Raw genomic sequence first — 20,194 nt, forward strand, 5'->3', positions numbered from 1 at the left:
AAAATAGCCCATATGGTGCTGCTTCAGACCTCCTAATCAACTTCAGTGCCAAGCTCGTCGTAAACCCAGGCCTCGGCGCGACTGGAGGCGGGAATGCTTAACGTTACTTTCATGAAGGCTGTCAACAAACCAAAATGAAAGAAGCTAAACATAACAAATTGTAAGCACATTCCAACAAATTTTTTTTAAACGCAAAATCACATTCACCCAGGAAATCAAACCGGCATGAGAAACTTTCACATTCTTCTATAACGTTACATCTCTCCTCTGCATCTCATGAACTTGACGAGCTTCCTTAACCCTCTGAGGTCGAGAAACGCGCCCACGCGTTTTGCTGGATTTTTTTCACATAGCAGCAACATAAACTTAAAAAAATCCGTAATTTATGGTCATATAAATAAAATAAATACATGATTATAAACTATAGAGGGTCTTCTTTTTTTTGTGTACACTCACATTAACATCAAAACCTTGTTTTTATTTTTAAATAAATAAAATAAACAGGGTGCGCTTTCAGCTCACTCTGTCTCCACAAAAATCTTTCTGGAACAAGTCTGGAAAACTCAGCGAATACTTATCACACAACCATGAAACATGCGTCTAAAGAAAGCTTTAAATTTCTAATTATATTTAAATGGTCTAGGCTATGCTTTATAAAGTAGGAGAGAGGCTTCATGCAGTCTGTTTTCTTTCGTTTTTAATAGTTTTGTTTAAAATAACACATTTCGAGCTTTCTATATATTTCTCTGGTATTTTAGGCAAAGCTTATGAGTTTGGGTTCATTTATGAGGCCTCCAGTTCCTGCTATTTTTAATTCTTATGTTTTAAATACAAGCATTTGGTTGATGAAACAACTATTACAATTAAGATACAATTAATACAAAACGAAATTCACTTTAAAGAAAGGCTTTATACAAAAAATAAACTTAATGAAATGGTCAAAATCTTCTCTGCCCACACCATTTGTCTCGCGATTGCGCATGATCTTACTCATGCTTTTCACTTTTCATATAATCAACATAAATGAAAAAAAAAAAAAAAGATTTGATTTAAACCTAAATATGAACTAAATTGTTTTATTTAATTTTAATGACTAGGCTACAACACGTAGGCCAATTAGCCTACAGTACAGAGAAATTAGTTGACAAGCTATTTTAAATAAACGTAGGCTACAGATTTTACTGGTTGGACCATTTCCATACTTTCCATTCAGAGTAATTTATATTTAAATGAAGAGTGCTTGCAAATATCTATTGCAAATGTGTGTATGTGCTGAAATGTGTAAATATGCCCAGCTGATGAATTGCAAATGTGTTAATGTTTGCGTTGTGCTATCTCCGTAATGGCCTATTGACACACAATATATGCCTACAGCACGTGTCTACAATTATTTGCATCAGTTATTCATATAGACTAATGGTAATATACTTTGAAATATTTATGTTATAATAGTTTTCAACTTTTTTTAAAACAGGAATGTAGCTGCATCTCCTTCATCTGCAACTCGGAGGGCACGCAGCAACACAGTCGAACGTCAGAAAGAGTAAGTACATATTTACCAATGTTTGTGCAATTTTGTTTATATACTTATTACAATATGAGCCTGTATGAATTTATTTATTTTTAGAGGTTGGTTGATAATGTTACATTTTTTTCTTTGTGTTATCTTATCAGCATGCTAATGCCCAACAGAACTGTTTTCAAGAATGGCACAAAGACATGTAACTATATTCTATCTGCCTTTATTTTAGTTTATTTTGCTCATTTTGCATTATTTTGCTTTATTTTGCTTAGAGCCCGCATCAACGGGGCATAAGCATTTACTGTGAGATACCTGCAAATTTAAAACATTTAGTTCCTCCTCATAGAGGAATTACAATAAAACAGTGGAAAACAAAACCTTTGAATCTCCTCTACTTTGTTCAGGCTGCCTCTCTTGATGGCCCATTAGTCATTGGGGGAGTGTCTGTCACACCCCTGGTCTGAATCTCATTAATATTGATGAGCGATTACCCCTCCCACGCATAAACCTCTTCTGACAAAAAAAACTGTTTTACAATGTTTAAATCAATGTATTGTTTTAAGAGAACGATCAGGCAGGATGAATTTCACATCATTTTGAAGCCAGAACTAGAAAGACAACATACATTAGTCAAGAGGCTTGTGGGCACATATTTAGAATGTGTTTTGTGGCCTTATTTCAGCAACTTTCTTTTTTTTTTTTTTATATAACCACGCATAAACATTATTCTCTTAAAAATACAAAGATTTACAAGCATGTTGATCAGATATTATGCTAGCCCTGTTTGTGTTATATAGAGTGAATTTACACTTTTGCCATTAACATGTTTATAAATAACTGAAAAAAAAACAAATGTCAGAGCATGTCAGATCACCTCCAGGGCCCAGAAAACAGCTCAGACCTCAGAGGGTTAATCCTGACAAAAACGCGCAGTTAATCATTTCTAAATGTGTTCACCCCCATATTTTACAAAAAAATGTAACAAATATACTTACAATTTAAGCTTAGAAAGAGAAAAGCAATTCAACCTACCGTCTCGGTCGGTGAAGATAAAATGGCGTCGTCGTCTTGTGAGGCAGCAGTCATCGAGGGGCGGAGTCAATACAATTCGGCGCGTTCTTTTGCACTTTCGGTGTAAAAATAAAATGACACCCTGTAACTACACTGAAGAGGAGTACTTTTTAACAATGTAGATTGTTAATTTAACTCTTTGGGAGTTAATAACTTTTAACACTGCAATTTTTACACTGCCGTTTTACTGTACATCTATCTTTGTGAGGACATTCATTGACATAATGCAATCTCTAGCTCTTTACGTTAGCCTTAAGTTTTCCTGATACGCGCGTTCACGATTAGTGAAATTATGCTGGTAATTTAGTCCCAGGGTCAAAAAAAAGTAAATTTGGGTTTTTGAGATTAAGTATTGACCAGTGATGCTTTTTGCAATTATTTATAATGCATCTGTTCACTCTGAGCAATAATCTAGAAACATTGTGTATCAAAACCATAAAAACTGAAGCCACAAACTTTGCAAAACACAAAATGTATGTCTCTGCCAATACATTTGGCCATGACTTCCATGTTCACTTACCGAGTAGTCTTGGTTCCACTTTATTTTTAGTTGAAAACTCATAGCTCTGTTTGCTGTAAACTGTACATGTGTATTCTCCCTCATCTTCAGCTCTCAGATTGTCCAGACGGAGGGAGAAGTTTCCATGTTGAATCTGATCAGTAAAGAAATGAGCTCTATCATGATAATCCTGATGCTGTTTCTCTGCTCGACTCTCGCCATCTTGATACAGATGAACCAGAGCCTTAGTGTCTTTTCTTCTCCACTTCACCTTCAGATCCTCCACTGGTAAAGGTTTAACACTATAACAGCGCAAAACCACTGAAGATCCAGGAGGAACAACCAAAGGAGCAGAGGAAACTTCCACTGTAAAATGAAAGAAAAAGAAAAAAAAGAAAATAGTTCATAATGTGAAATTCTGTTAAAGCAAAATAAAAGTGAATGGTGTTTTGCACATGAAGATACAGTATCGAGAGACAAGATAAAGTTACTGTATTTCTACATAATGCACACTTTTCTTTTAATTATCAGTCAATTAGTTTCGATTGAACACATGATTATTCAAAAAAAGATAGTTTCAATAAACTAAACAAGAACATTTTCAGTTTTCTCTTTCTTCCTGTGCATTTGTGTTCATCAAACTAGCAGAGCAGAAGTGTGATCCAGATGCACCATGGGTAACTTTACACTGGCTACACTAGAGGAAGTTGTTTAGTTGTTATGTTTATTTTAGTGGCATTGCTGCCAATAACAGACACTAATGATTCCAGAAAGTTTGATATTTGATGAGATGTTTTGAGAATAAAGTGAGAACACGAACAACAGAACGGAAGAGGCCGTGGATTAGAATTATTTTTCCTTTCTCGTTTTCTCGTGATCTCACCTCAATTTTCTTGTGATCTTGACATAACAAATGTCAAACATAACTGAACATTAAACAGATGTTTCCCTTTACTCAAAAACACATAAAATATCACTTAATTAAATATTTACTCTCCATTTCCAGCCATGTGCAAAGCATGCTGGGAACTAACAATGGTGTGACTAAATAAAACCGCATAATTAAGCAAATTCTCTTAAAATTAGCTTTTTTTCATTAATTCTATCAGCTTTATCGGTTCCTCAATTCAAGCCTCAAAATTGTGCATGTTTTCTTAAAAAAATATATGAAAATGTATCTCTTGATTTTATTATGTTCTCAGTATTTTCGAAACAACACTGAACCACAATTTTCTTAATAAATTATGCACAATATTTTGAATTATCACATTAATTTTTTTTACGGAAATTGCAAGACCCTTCATTTTGTTTTAACCAGTGAAACGGCCTGCGTCATCGCGTCACATGTCAATGACATCATATCCGTGTTAACGGAAACAAACACCAACAGACGTGTGTGGGGGGGAAAAGTCAATGGGGAAGAGCAGGAGAGAACAGTGTCAATTTAGCAAGTTTAGTAGCACATTAGTTAAATCACGTCTTATGGAAGAGAAAGATGTTAGTGAAATTTTCACTATGTATCCATTTCTAACATTCCCACTGTGGACTTGTTAGAAGGACATAGACTGCGTCTAACAGATCTGCAAAATGAGCTTGATAATATGTACAGAATGCAAGCACAAGGAGCCTTTATTCGATCAAGGCAGAACTGGTTAGAGTATGGAGAGAAGATGTGTGCTTATTTATTTATTTTTTTAAACTTGACTGTTGGAGCCACATTAGTTTGCTTTCAGTAGTGGTAATTTTGTTAATTAATTTGTTTACTATTATGATATTTCTCACATTAGTAATATATATTTTGGGAATATTCTTTTGTTTGTTTGTTTAGTTAATTGTTTTTATTTATATGTTTAGTCTTTATTTTTGGTTAGTTTAATAACTGCAATGTTTAATTTAGACACCTGAGGGCACTAGTGGGCACAGGTAAAGGTAAATATCAGGGGGGCAGCCTTTCATATTATTTTGAAGTTTCCCCGGGCGCCGCCATTGGCTAGCGGACCATCACCTGCTGTTAGCATCCCATTGACTCCCATTCATTTTGGCGTCACTTTGACAGCGAACAACTTTACATCTGAGGCGTTTAAAGACTCCATTTGTCCATTATTTATTTCTAAAGAAACACGACAATGTATAAAAGGCTTCATTACCTTGTATCTTACATTATGGCCCCGTAGAAGCAGTTTTTGTAAAAATAGGCTAACGATTGTGTCATAACCACGCGACTCTCTGTCGCACAGTAGAGAGATTACCGTATGGACAGGAGGAGAAGCTCGCGCGCAATCGGGGGGACGTGGAGGCAAAATGGCAAAGTAATTAATCAGAATGCTTAGCAAAAGTTTCTCCTGCTCCTAGCTGATGGACAGCTCCTACTCACACTCTCCGTCTCTGCAAGATTCAGAAGGGAATGATTCATATTTCTCTTGGCACAGCTACTAGAAGACAGATGGGTTGCTCACGTCACATCTACGTCGTCAAGCTCAGTTTGAGTCTGCGCAGTACACTCGACCATCAGGAAGTTAGGGCTTCTAATTGACTTCACTTGTCTCCGTTGAATCCAATGGGGTCGCTGTGTCCAGTTTATATACTGTCTATGGTAAATATAGGTAGGACGTAGGAAGTGGGCTGTATGCACCTGGGTGATGGGCATATGGTTTTTTTACCAGCGCGAGAGATGCTGTATTGTTTGCTCCGTTGGAACAAATAAACCAGCCACAAACCTTGAATCCAGCTTGGAAATTGATTGATTTCTTGCCTGCGTACATCACCTGCCCAGGGTGCTAGTTGTCGTTTGAAAGTTTGATTTAAGTTTAATTTTATTTTGTTTGTTGACAAACGGCCACTACATTGACAAAAAGGGGAAAAAGGGATCTATTACAGATCATTTTGGTATAATTTCTAGCTTTTGTAAAAGTGTTACTCTAATTGATACACTTCTGAATTCAGTGAGCATTATATGACATCTTTTTGTAAACATTTTAAGAATGTAAAAACAATTACTGAAGAGGACCAAAAGTTATGTGATATACCAAGAACTATTACGGAAATTAAGCAAGCTATTGAATGTTTAAAATGTAATAAATCACCCAGTAATGAGGAATTACTACTGACTTCTAGAAGCAGTTTTCTCAGATTCTTGCCCCATTTCTTTTTGAAGTATATTCTGAAAGCTTAAAGTGCTCACAACTTCCTACAACTATGACGCAAGGTACAATTTGTTTGATTCCTAAGAAAGATGTGTTGCTTATTGATAATTGGAGATCCATTAGTTTGTTGAATAATGACTATAAAATATTTGCTTAGGTCTTTGCCCAAAGGTTCAAATTAGTGTTAGATTCCATTATCCAGCTTGGAAATTGATTGATTTCTTGCCTGCGTACATCACCTGCCCAGGGTGCTAGAAGTTGTCGTTTGAAAGTTTGATTTAAGTTTAATTTTATTTTGTTTGTTGACAAACGGCCACTACATCAAGTAAAAAACCCGCCCATTGATTAAAGAAAGAAGACGAACTTTCCTTGGAATTCGCTTTGGATATTATTGGGATACCCGATGGAAAATCGGGTTGTTTTTTGTTTTATTCACTATTCATGGATTATCTGCTGGCATGAGACAAAGGCCTGGCCCGAGCTAAGAAATCTCCGTACTGCTAGAAATGCCGTTTAGGAAAACGGTTTCATGAAAAGTTACATGAATTTAAAACTTGGACTGCTTTAATTGGCTGTGCGCTTTGTTGAATTATCAACACACCGGGTGGCCTACATTCATAAAAAAGTAAAGCCAGTGCAGTGTGCGCTTGTGTGGATGAAGAGGATTTGTTAAAACAAGGTTGTTTCAGTAAACGTTGCCATCTTTTGCTAACCTTTTGCCCAATTGTGAACATTCACTGATATTATCAACAATTAGGCTATAAGTTTGCAACAAAATGACAGATGTGGAGAGGCCAGAATCAAAGCAGTCAATCAAATTGACTTCTAAAAGAATGTGCTTTTACATACAAACTTGTCAAGAAAAACGCACTGCAAAAACTAACCAGGCTAAAAGGCTTATGGATAAAATCCGTGCCCTAATGGAATTAAATGAAAATGCCGACGCAGTGAACACTCAGCTCGCTTTGTTCATTAAGTGTTATGAAGAAGCACCCGATATACATGAAACATTTATGGAATTGCCTTTACCAGAAGATAAAATACTCACCACTAAAACTAGGAGGAGAAGATGAAATCATGTCATGCAAAGCTGGTTATCCATACTCACAGCCAAAAGAACCTATCGTTGCGTATGCGTTGATGATGGAATACAACCTGAAGACAGTATTTCTAACGTCTTAAGTGTAAGAGCAAGTTCTGTAAAATCACGCGACACCGGTACATCAAAGACTTCTGCTACATCCGCGGCGTGCATTAATGCGGAGGCCGAGAGAGCAGCTCTTCTTAAACGCTCCGAAGCTTTAAAAAGGAAACATCATATAGAAGCGCAGGAGGAAAAGCTTCATAGAGAAAAAGAGCAATTGGCGCTTGAAACAGATTTGGCAGCTACAACTGCAAGGCTTCAGGTTTTAGAAATGAACTCATCACAGCGTGGTTCAAGACGATCTGATGGAATGAACTCTTATTTGGAGAGGAGCAAATCTCAAAGATCCATCGGTTTAGATCCTTTTGCCAAAGCCTTTGTCCCACATGAAAATGATGTTCTTGCTGTACCTGATCCTGTATCAGTTGTTAGGCCAAGACAAGGATTTGCTGAGCAAATGTATGGAAGGCCGTTTGGGCCAGAAGCTCCATATCAAGAAGTACAGACTGCAAATGGACGTCAAATGGGACATATATTAAACTCTCAAACTCAAAGCAGTAACAACCAAAATTACATGGTGGGCATTATGCAAAAACAAAACGAAATCACTGCACTGTTGGTTCAGCAAAATATATCCTCTGTTCTTCCTCCAAGAAATCTGCAAATTTTTGATGGAGACCCTCTTCAATATAAATCCTTCATTAGAGCCTTTGAAAATGTAGTGGAGAAGAAAACAAATAATCCCAGCGACTGTTTGCACTTCCTTGAACAGTACACTAGGGGGCAGCCAAAGGATCTTGTGCATAGTTGTCAACATCTACCTCCAGATCAAGGCTATCACAGAGCCAAGAGTCTTCTTGCTCAGCACTTTGGAGATAAACATAAAATTGCATCTGCTTACATGGAAAAAAATATTTAACTGGACACAATCATTGTGGACACTGGACACAATCATTACAATCATTCTCTCTGTTTCTCAGAGGATGTTCAAACCTAACAGAACAAGTAATGTATATGAGGGAACTGGACTTACCATCTAACATGCGGAGTATCATTTTAAAACTTCCTTACAAACTAAGAGAAAAATGGTGGAATATTGCATGTGATCTGCAAGAAAGAAGTGGACAGAGAGCTACATTCATTGATCTTGTAAATTTTATTGAGAGACAAGTGAAAATTGCTTTAGATCCAGTTTTTGGAAACATTCAAGATCCTCAACATCCTAACGTCAAGGCCTCCTGTAGCAGCCAGCTACGACAAAGAAGGAAGGGAAGCAGCTACGTTACGAATGTCACTCCTGTGAGGGAAGAAGCTATGGCACGACCTGCAGGACATAACACCCCCTCCACTCATTGCTGTCTTTTCTGCCTGCAGAGAAACCACACACTAGGTCAGTGCTCACAGTTTAAAGCCAAGACGTAACGGGACAAGATCAACTTCATTAAGGACAAGGGTATTTGTTTTGGTTGCCTGAAGGTAGGCCACACAAGCAAGAACTGTAGTAGTCGATTGGATTGCCATGTATGTCATCAGAAACACCCCAGGGTCCTTCATATAGAAAGACAGGATAAAGGCACATCTGTAGAACAAGCCAAACATCCTGTGAGCCTTCGAAGTGATTCAACCGTAACCTTTCAGACGTGTGGCCATATTGGGGCCGGTGTGGAAGATGATTCTACCTTCTCTATTGTTGCAGTAAAGGTCAGAAGCAAACTGACTAATAAGACCATGCAGACATATGCTTTCCTGGATCCTGGCAGTTCCGGCACATTCTGTACAGAAACCATGGCGAAAAGGCTAAATTTGCGAGGTAAGAAGACAAGCATTTTGTTGAGAACAATGGGCCAACGAAAGGTTGTGAATGCTCATGTTTTGTCAGGTCTTGAAGTGTCTGGCATGGGTGCTGAAGATTTCATAGAGCTTCCTGATGTTTTGACTCAAAGAACAATACCTGTGTCTACACTTAATATTCCACGACAAGCAGATATTGATCCATGGCCGTATTTGAAGGATGTAATACTCCATGACATTCATGCAAATGTTGATCTGCTTATTGGAACTGACGCCCCTAAGGTTTTGGAGCCGTGGGAAGTAATAAATAGCATAGATGAGGGCCCATACGCTGTCAGAACCAGGGTTGGCTGGGTCATTAATGGTCCTCTTCATGGTGGAAGCTGTAGAGGTAAGAGTGGCTATTCTGCTGTAACAGCAAATCGCATCTCTGTTGAACACCTGCAAGAAATGTTTGTTAAGCAGTATCAACATGACTTTAACGAGAAATCATCAGAAGAGCAGATTGAAATGTCCAGAGAAGATATTAAGTTCATGGATATTGTCAGTAGCACAGCAAAACTAATTGGAGGTCATTACTGCATAGACTTGCCATTCAGAAAGGAAAATGTAACCCTGCCAGATAATCGTTATATAGCAGAGCAGCGTTTATGTAGCCTGAAAAGAAAGTTTGACAGGAACAGCGTTTTTAAGGAGGAATACACCATGTTCCTAAATGAAATAATAACACAGCGACATGCTGAGCCAGTTCCTCTTGACCAGCTGACACAGAGCAATGGGAAAGTGTGGTATATCCCTCACCACGGGGTGTATCATTCTCAGAAGGGCAAGCTAAGAGTTGTTTTTTGACTGTGCAGCCTCCTACAAAGGAACATCGCTCAATAGTCAGCTTTTGCAAGGCCCCGATCTCACCAACAGCCTCATTGGAGTTTTAGTCCGATTTAGGCAGGAGCCTATTGCAATAGTGGCTGATATCCGATCTATGTTTCACCAGGTTCATGTCTCAAATAAGCACGTTAACTTTCTCCGCTTCCTCTGGTGGCCAGGTGATGACACTGCACAGGCTTCGCAGGAATACCGCATGAAGGTACATCTATTTTGAGCTGCATCATCGCCAAGCTGTGCCAATTATGCTTTGAGGAGAACTGCAGATGACAACGCAGAACACTTCCCTCCAGAGGTTGTGAGTACAGTGAAAAAAAAAAAAAAAAAATGTCGATGATTGCCTCCGTTCAATGGCCTCAGAAGAGGAAGCTAGGAAAATGATCCAGGATTTAACTGCACTTTGTCAGAAAGGAGGATTCACTCTGTCAAAGTGGGTCAGCAATAGTCGTGCAGTGTTGCGCTCTGTCAGCGAAGGCCACAGAGCAAAAGACATGATGGAGCTGGATTTGGATACAGATCAACTTCCTGTTGAACGTACATTAGGACTACAGTGGTACGTTGAGACTGACCAATTTGGATTTAAAGCCTCAGCACAAGAGCAACCACAGACGAGAAGAGGAATTCTTTCAGTGGTTAGCTCCCTCTATGACCCATTGGGCTTCCTTGCTCCATTCAGCATGATGGCTAAGTTGTTACTGCAAGAACTCTGTAAAAGAAATCTTGGATGGGACGAAGATATTCCCCATGTTCTCGCTAAGCAATGGGCTGGCTGGTTGGAAGATCTCCACAAGGTGGCAAAATTCAAGATTGATCGTTGCATTAAGCCTAAGGACTTTGGCAACCCTGTCACTGTACAGCTTCACCACTTCTCCGATGCCAGTGAGGTTGGGTATGGAGCGGTCTCTTACTTAAGACTGGAAAGGGATAATAAAGTGCATGTTGCATTTATGATGTGGAAGGCCAGAGTTGCTCCGCTGAAGCAGACAACAATTCCTCGTCTGGAGCTAACAGCTGCAGTCCTCACTGTTAGAGTAGACCACATGCTACAGAAGGAGTTGCAACTTAGGCTGGAGAAGTCAGTTTTCTGGACCGACAGCACAACAGTCCTTAAATATATATCAAATGAAAGCCTGCGATTCTATACCTTTGTGGCCAATAGAGTTGCAGTCATCAAAGAGGTAGTCTCAGCCTCAGACGTCACGCCCACGGAACGTTGGCTAAACGTCTGATGCATATGGTACACTTAACTGGAAACACTTCAGGAATGTCGAAGTCGTCATCTGATTGGTTGAATTTTATCGGATTTCCGGGGGGCGCGAGTGTCGCGTTTATTTTCGGTCCGCCGGGAAACAAATGTCATGACGCCAAAACCCCTCGTGGAAGAAGAAAGCCGTTGTTTTTACAACTGAGACAATGAGCGCTTACCACGATCAACTAAACGCTGTATTTTCAAAAGTATGTGAAGTTCGCGGCTCCATTGATGCAGTAAACTTGCACAAGGTTCTTGAATGAATCATTTATTAGATGCACGCCGGTCTGTTATTGTAGGGACATCAACATTATATTGTCACGCCCCTAAATATGACGCGGTACAAAACAAACTGTGATTGGTTGTGTTACATGTCAGTCAAACGTCCTCTTGGGCGGTCCTTGGCCAAGAAATGCTGCGATAGAGTCCAGACCTTCTGCCGTCAGTCTGAAGGTCTGGCTATGCGAGACTATCAAAGAGGCAACTGATGTTGATCAGTGGAGATATGTGGGGACAAAGGAAAACCCAGCAGATGAAGCATCAAGAGGAATGAGGGCAGAAGATCTCCTGAATAGAAGGAGATGGACTTATAAAGCCCTAAACGGCTTAGCTCCAGTCTATTTAACGGATCTTCTATCGCCCTATAATCCATCGCGCTCTTTAAGATCACTAAATTCAAGGCTTTTGGTCATACCTAGGATATCCAGAACCACCAAAGGAGGGAGAGCATTTTCACATTTGGCTCCAAAACTCTGGAATAGTCTTCCTGATACTGTTCGTTGCTCAGACTCGCTCTCCCAGTTTAAAACTAGATTAAAGTCGCATCTCTTCAGCCAGGCATTCATATAATCCTACAGTTCAAACTACAATCCGGCCTCTAGCTCATAAATGCCAGAGGAGAACTGGCCCCCGACTGAGCCTGGGTTCTCCCAAGGTTTTTTTTTTTTTTTCTCCATTAGGTCACCTGATGGAGTTTTAGGACACCATTAGGTGACTTGATGGAGTTTTTCGGTTCCTTGCCACTGCTGCCTTTGGCTTGCTCAGTTGGGGATATTTTGGGGATATTTAATTTAATTTTATCAATCAATAAATTCCTCTTGAAACAAACTTTGTTGTATTATTTTAATTTAATACTGTGAAGCTGCTTTGATACAATCTGTATTGTGAAAAGCGCTATACAAATAAACTTGACTTGACTTGACATGGATGATGGGACCTGATTTCCTTTATAAGTCCAAGGATGGGTGGCCTAAATTAGAAGTAGACCTTCAGGTGATTCCTGGCGCTGACCCCGAGATCAAAAGGGACTTGACAGTGAATGCTGTTGTTAAAGACATAGACAATGCTATGAGCCACCTGATTCATTACTTTTCATCTTGGAAGAGATTGCAGGTGGCTGTAGCTTGGCTTCTTAAGATCAAGGATACTCTTGTGTTATTGGGACATAGGAGAAAGGAGCTTTATGCCTCTGCTGACCTCAGTATGGACACTACAGACTGTCATCAACAGGTGGTAAGCCAAATGCAGAGCTTTAAGGCTACGCTCAAAGGACAGAGTCTGACACCTCAAGATGTGACCAGGGCAGAGCTGTCAATCATCCGGTATGTACAACATCAACGGTTTAAGGATGAAATTACCTTGCTGCAGAGTGGTGTGAAATCCATATCCAAGGACAGTCTACTGTACAGATTGGACCCAGTGATGGATGGTGAGATTCTCAGAGTGGGTGGTCGGTTAAGCAAAGCCTCACTGCCAGTGGAATCCAAGTGTCCTGCTATTCTGTCAAAGGACCTGCATGTATCAACACTAATTCTGCGCCACATTCATCAGCAGATAGGTCATGCTGGAAGAAATTATATGTTGTCTACTTTAATGCGGAAGTATTGGATTATAAATGCAAACTCTGCTGCCAGAAAGGTCATATCAGATTGTGTTGTTTGCAGACGCAACAGAGGAAGACTCCTTGAACAAAAAATGGCGGACTTACCTGTTGAAAGAGTGTTGCCTGATGAAGCCCCTTTCACTCATGTTGGCATTGATTATTTTGGGCCCATTGAAGTTAAAAGAAGCAGAGGTCTTCTCAAAAGTTTTGGAGTGCTCTTCACCTGTATGACCAGCCGTGCTGTACACTTGGAAGTAGCATACACATTGGATACAGACTCCTGTATAAATTCAGTAGGAAGGTTCATCTGCAGACGAGGCCCAGTTTCAACTCTTAGGTCTGACAATGGAACTAACTTTGTTGGAGCCAGCCGTGAGCTCAAGGAGAGTCTGACTGCTCTGAATCATGGTAAAATTCAAAGAGCCTTTCTTCAGGATGGCATAGAATGGAGATTTAACACCCCATCAGCTTCCCATCAAGGTGGCGTTTGGGAGCGCTTGATTCACTCAGTGAAGAGTATTCTTACCTCAGTCCTTAAACAGCAGACGCTGGACGATGAAGCACTCCAAACCATTTTTTTGCGAAGTTGAAGCAATATTGAATGATAGGTCTATTACAAGGGCCTCAGATGATTCAAATGACCTGGAAGCTTTGACGCCGAATCACATTCTGTTGTTGAAAAGTAAACCAATTATGCCACCATGATTGTTTGACAGAAATGATCTGTATGTCAGAAAAAGATGGAAGCAGATACAGTATATGGCGGAACTCTTCTGGAAGAGATGGATTTCTGAGTACCTGCCATTGATGCAACAGAGACAAAAATGGACAGCACTAAGAAGAAACCTTATACCTGGAGATGTTGTTCTTGTGGCAGATGCTACAGCTTCAAGAGGATCTTGGATGATGGGGAAAGTTTTGGATGTCAGATCAGATGTGAATGGGGTTGTGCGCTCTGTCCGCCTCCAAACGAAGACCAGCATCTTAGAGAGGCCTGTGACGAAGCTGTGCCTGCTGCTGGAGGCAGCAGTGTGATCACATGAACTGACTCTCTCTCTTTCTCTTTGTCTGCCTCTATCATTCTCTTTCTTTCTCTTTTCCTTGCAGGTGCGGCAAGACATCTGTGTCTGATATAGTTAGAATACATAGTGTGTAGCTCCGTTTTGAGAGTTCAGTAATTGTGATAATGCACAATTAGGGGCCGGAGTGTTGGAGCCACAATAGTTTGCTTTCAGTAGTGGTAATTTTGTTAATTAATTTGTTTACTATTATGATATTTCTCACATTAGTAATATATATTTTGGTAATATTCTTTTGTTTGTTTGTTTAGTTAATTGTTTTTATTTATATGTTTAGTCTTTATTTTTGGTTAGTTTAATAACTGCAATGTTTGATTTAGACACCTGACGACACTAGTGGGCACAGGTAAAGGTAAATATAGGTAGGACGTAGGAAGTGGGCTGTATGCACCTGGGTGATGGGCATATGTTTTTTTTTACCAGCGCAAGAGATGCTGTATTGTTTGCTCAGTTGGAACAAATAAACCAGCCACACACCTTGAATCCAGCTTGGAAATTGATTGATTTCTTGCCTGCGTACATCACCTGCCCAGGGTGCTAGTAGTTGTCGTTTGAAAGTTTGATTTAAGTTTAATTTTATTTTGTTTGTTGACAAACGGCCACTACATTGACAAAAAAGGGGGAAAAGGGATCTATTACAGATAATTTTGGTATAATTTCTAGCTTTTGTATAAGTATTACTCTAATTTATACACTTCTGAATTCAGTGAGCATAATATGACATCTTTTTGTAAACATTTTAAGAATGTAAAAACAATTACTGAAGAGGACAAAAAGTTATGTGATATACCAAGAACTATTACGGAAATGAAGCAAGCTATTGAATGTTTAAAATGTAATAAATCACCCAGTAATGATGGAATTACTACTGACTTCTAGAAGCAGTTTTCTCAGATTCTTGCCCCATTTCTTTTTGAAGTATATTCTGAAAGCTTAAAGTGCTCACAACTTCCTACAACTATGACGCAAGGTACAATTTGTTTGATTCCTAAGAAAGATGTGTTGCTTATTGATAATTGGAGATCCATTAGTTTGTTGAATAATGACTATAAAATATTTGCTTAGGTCTTTGCCCAAAGGTTCAAATTAGTGTTAGATTCCATTATTGATGAAAATACAGAATCGAGAAACTTCCAGTTAAACTGTCAGCTTTTCACAGGCAAGCACTTTTGACTTGGAAGTTCATTTACAAGCATAATTTTTCACCACATCATTATTACATCTGGAATAATTGTAATATTTTGTACAGGCATAAGAGTATATTTTTGAAAACTTGGTTTGATGAGGGTATCCTTTTGGTTGGACAGTTGTTGAATTATCAAGGGTATTTAATGACTTATGATAAATTTCTTTCATACTTCCACTTCCCTGTTTCCACTAAAGAATTTGCCTGTAATTGGTGCTATTTCTTCGGGTGTTGTCTCTTTATGTAGAGGAATTTCATACTCTAAACGTGTGTCTTTATTGCATCCAGCTGATACGTTCTGTGGTAAAGTTTGTTTTTCGACAAGGTTTATTGGAACTATTAATTGGAGTAAGGTCTGGCTGTGACCTAATAAATATATTATTACAAATAAGGTCAATGAAATTTCATTTAAAATATTGCATAAATTTTACCCCGCTAAACATTTTCTATCCAAATTTAATAAAGACATATAGCCTAGATTTTTTTTTTTTTTTTGCAACCAGAAACTGTACCTCATATTTTTTGGCACTGTCAATATACAAAGAGATTATGGTGGAAAGTTTCAAAATTTATTAATGACAAATTGGAATGCAACTTTCTTTCGTTATACGAACATGTAATATTTGTTTTGTTTTTTCAAATATGAAGAGAGTCTGGAAAACTAAGCGTATATTATAAATATTGTGACTATATTTGTTAAGTGTCATATTCATTGGTGTAAATTTAGTAATCAGAAACCTCTTTTTTCTGTGGTATTGAAAGAATTAGAAAATTATATGGTTTCCATTAAGGACAGTACAAACAAAAAGGCTGTTAAACCATTCATTTGTTGAATACATTTAAGATTTTGTGAAATGTCAAAGCATTTTTATTGTTTGTTTGGTGTATTATTTAGTTTTGTTGTAACAATTTTTTTTTTGTATTTTATAATGTTGTATCCTTAACCCTGGCATTTTTATATATTTTTATTTATTTATTTTTGTTTTTTGTTCTGTAATTGTTGTTCAAGCAATAAAAACAACAACAACAACAACAGACGTGTGTCGGAGTTTGTTGGATCAGTGTGTTGTCGGAGTCAATTTTCACCTGACTAAACATGTTCAATGTTTGTCTGGTTTGTCTGTGTGGTGTGATTTTCCAACAAATGACCACAAACTCTGACATCATCTGACCAATTCTCTTGCAAAGACTGCGAGGTTCTGGCCGTGCTTAGTAAATTATTATCATTATTATTATTTTATGTAGATGCTGAAACTGATTAGGGACCACCCGGGAAAAATCTTGAAATATGTAAATCTTCTGACTGCAGTTCTCTGGATAAATTCAAGTAAGTCTTCCTCGTCGAAGAAACCACGGCTTCACACACAGCCTCTTTCGTTTCACTCGCCGTCTTTTCAGGATATGAATGACACGCGAAGACTTTAACCGTAACATTTTGATTGTGGTTACAGGATCATCCGTTTCTCTTTAGAGGGGCCAAGTCTAACGTTCAAGTCATTCACAATTCTTAAATTAATGAGTTTTGAATACATTTGACCTCTTTCCTTAGGCAAAAGTTCCTTGTTGCTTCTCCGAGACTGACTCTTGTGGATCATCATTATTAGCACAGGCTCTAGTTCTGGGCCTGCGAACTCTTTGCTTAGGCTGCTGCTCATATCGATCCGACTGCAAAAATCCACAGGGCAACAACAAGTCTCGATGTAACGTCCTGAGAGGACCACTCCGCTCAACTGGTCGGACAGTGTACACCGGTAAATCTCCCGCTCTCTTGACTACTACTTGGACACCTTGCTCCCACCTGTCAGCGAGCTTATGCTTCCCTCGCAATCTAACATTGCGCACAAGGACTCTGTCACCCTCCTCCAAGGTAGAAACAACCACGCGTTTATCAAACCTTCCTTTGTTACGCTCTGCTAATTTAACAGAGTTCTTCTTAGCTATATCGTAGCTCTCTCGCAACCGATCTTTCAAATCCTTCAAGTATTGGGAATGAGACTTGGCCGGAGCTTCTGTTGGCAACCCGAAAGCTAAATCAACTGGCAAGCGAGGCAGCCGCCCAAACATGAGCTCATAAGGAGCATACCCGGTTGTATCGTTGCGCGTACAATTGTATGTGTGCACTAAGGGCTTCACTGGACTTTTTCTCGTTATCTAATGTTCCCAGCATTTGGAGAAGTGTCCGGTTGAAACGCTCTACCGGGTTACCTCTGGGGTGGTATGGCGTGGTACGAATCTTATGAATACCCGCAACATGACACAACTCCTTGATGGTGTGGGATTCGAAATCGGGCCCGTGGTCACTATGTAGCTTCTCAGGAAAGCCATAGTGAACCAAGAAATTTTCCCACAGACATTTTGTGACTGTACGAGCTGTTTGGTTCTGGGTCGGTATCGCCACGGCGTATTTCGTGAAATGGTCTGTGATGACCAATATGTTTTTGGTATTGCTGTGGTCTGGCTCTAACGACAAAAAGTCCATACAGACCAACTCTACTGGTCTGAATGTTGACCAGTGGAGCTGCTCTGTCTGGAGCCCTCTTTCTGCGCACGCAACGCTCACATGTCTTGATCTTCTCCTCAACTGCCTGGGACATCCTGGGCCAGAAGAACCTGGACCTCACCAAGTCCAGGGTTCTCTCAATACCCAAGTGCCCCTTGTCATCGTGTAGACTGCGCAATACCATTTCCCTTAGCCCTGCTGGTAATACAAGCTGATAGTGAGAGACCCCATGCTCCTGCCTCCTCCTATACAACAGCCCATTCTTCAGCTCAAGTCGACTCCACTCCCTCAACCACAATACTATTTCAGGTGGCTGGCCCCTCAGAGTACCTGGCCTAGTCCCACTCCTCATCCACTCAATTATTATCTCAAGCTCTGGATCTTTCCCTTGCCATTCTGCTAATGCGGTCTCTGAGAGATTAGGGAGATCAGGTAGACCATGCTCAGCCTCGTGCTGCAACTCATTCGGCAAGGCATCGACACAATGAGCGAGGGACTCGACCAATGTAATTGAAGAGCGTGCCAAACCAGGCCCTTCGGGCAAACCAATCACCTCATGTCTCTCACAAATGGTTTTCACTACATCTGCCATGAGAAAATCAGACCCGTTTCCAGGCTCCGCAAGGTGGTGAAGTGTAAACTGCTTGATCCTTTCTCTTTCCATCATCCAAGGGCTCACCATGCGGACGCCGGGAGAGACCATCTGCGTCCTGATTCTGACTCCCAGCCCTTTATTGGAGCTTAAAGGTGTAGGTCGACAAGCTAGACAACCAGCGGTAGCTGGTAGTATCAAGCTTCGCAGAAGTCAGAAAATACGTCAGAGGATTACTGTCTGTTACAACAGTGAAGTCTGTGCCATACAAATAATCGCTGAACTTGGCTGTGACAGCCCACTTTAACGCCAATAATTCAAGCTTATGTGCAGGGTATTTTGCCTCACTCTTTGTCAGTCCCCTGCTGGCGAACGCTATTACCCGCATCTGCCTGTCCTACTCCTGGTACAATGCCGTAGTACTGGCATCGGTGTGAAACGTATATGGGAGCTTGGGGTCAGCAAAGCCCAGAACAGGAGCAGAGGTCAACTTAGAAATGATGACGTCAAAGGCATTCTGACATGAAATAGTCCACCGATCACAGAACTGCTCTTTGGTATTGAAGTACTCTCCCCCTCTCGTTTCCCGCTGCGGCACCTACAAAGTGGAGGGTACCCTTCAGTGAGTCCTGTGAGAGGTTTAACTATCTTCGAGTAGTCACACACGAACCTTCTATAGTACCCCGCAAAACCTAAGAAAGCTCTCAGCTCTTTCAAATTTGTGGGCCTTGGCCAAGTTTTTAGAGCTTCAATCTTAGCCGGGTCAGTCTTTATCCCGTCCCTCGAGACGACATGCCCCAAATATTTGACTGATGTCTGGAAGAAACGGCATTTTTCAGGCGCCAACTTCAATCCGTACTCTAAGTCGATCGAGGACTTGTACTAACCGCGACTCATGCTCTTAACCCCCTGGGGTCGGCCGTATCACCGGCGATACCAGCTCACTTTTTTTTTTATCAGTTCAAAAGAGATTCATTTTGCTCTGTTGACTTTGATATTACAAACACGTTTCATACATCAATCGATTCTGTTAAATGTGTATTATTTTTGTGTATACTCACAATAAAAACAAAGTGTTTTGCTTTTTGCCAAATAAAGAAAAATAAACACGAAGCGAGTTCTGCCTTCTCTCTGTCAGTGTAGTCCATTCTGAAACACGTCCGAAAATGAACCATAACTGAGCGAATACTCAGTCAAACAGGCATACAGACACACAGGCATGAAGCTTGAATTCTCTTCTTTTAAATTAAGTAATTTAAATAAAAAACAAATATTCTCAGTTCATGTAATCTGTAAGAAAAGAGCGAGATGTCAGTCGTTCTCATCTCAGCTCATTACGTTTTAATCTGCCCCGCCCACGGAGAGCGCGAGCTATTCAAACGCAAATTACTGAGGCAATCCACACAAGCCTGTGAACGCCCCCATATCAGCTCGAGAAAACACATCAAGTTTATTCAGATCATTGTAGCCTACTTGTTTACACTGTCTCGCAGCGCTGTGAGGAATAATAATAATGGAAAATGTACCTCAGAAGTGCTGGTATTTCGAGGAGTAACGGATGGAATACTGTAGTACGTTTTTTTTCATTCTCAAGCAGGGACGGACTGAGGCTAAGAAACAGCCCTGGATTTTCTCCCAAATAGGCCCATCA

The 20,194-nt window shown here is 39.9% G+C and overlaps 2 protein-coding genes across 2 annotated transcripts in view; both read right to left on the minus strand.

The window, feature by feature from the left end:
• LOC309507629 (uncharacterized protein) overlaps positions 1 to 3,461 on the minus strand; it is a 161,192-nt gene extending 157,731 nt beyond the window's left edge. Inside the window, exon 1 of the mRNA XM_082181946.1 lies at positions 3,114 to 3,461. The gene's annotated coding sequence lies outside the window, so the exon portion shown is untranslated. The remainder of the gene's footprint in view (positions 1 to 3,113) is intronic.
• Positions 1 to 20,194, minus strand: part of LOC309506746 (uncharacterized protein) — a 101,963-nt gene that overhangs the window by 9,324 nt on the left and 72,445 nt on the right. The window lies entirely within an intron of this gene.

This window comes from Leuciscus leuciscus (assembly GCF_965113295.1).
Source record: "Leuciscus leuciscus genome assembly, chromosome: 1".
In the NCBI taxonomy this organism is placed as follows: Eukaryota; Metazoa; Chordata; class Actinopteri; order Cypriniformes; family Leuciscidae; genus Leuciscus; species Leuciscus leuciscus.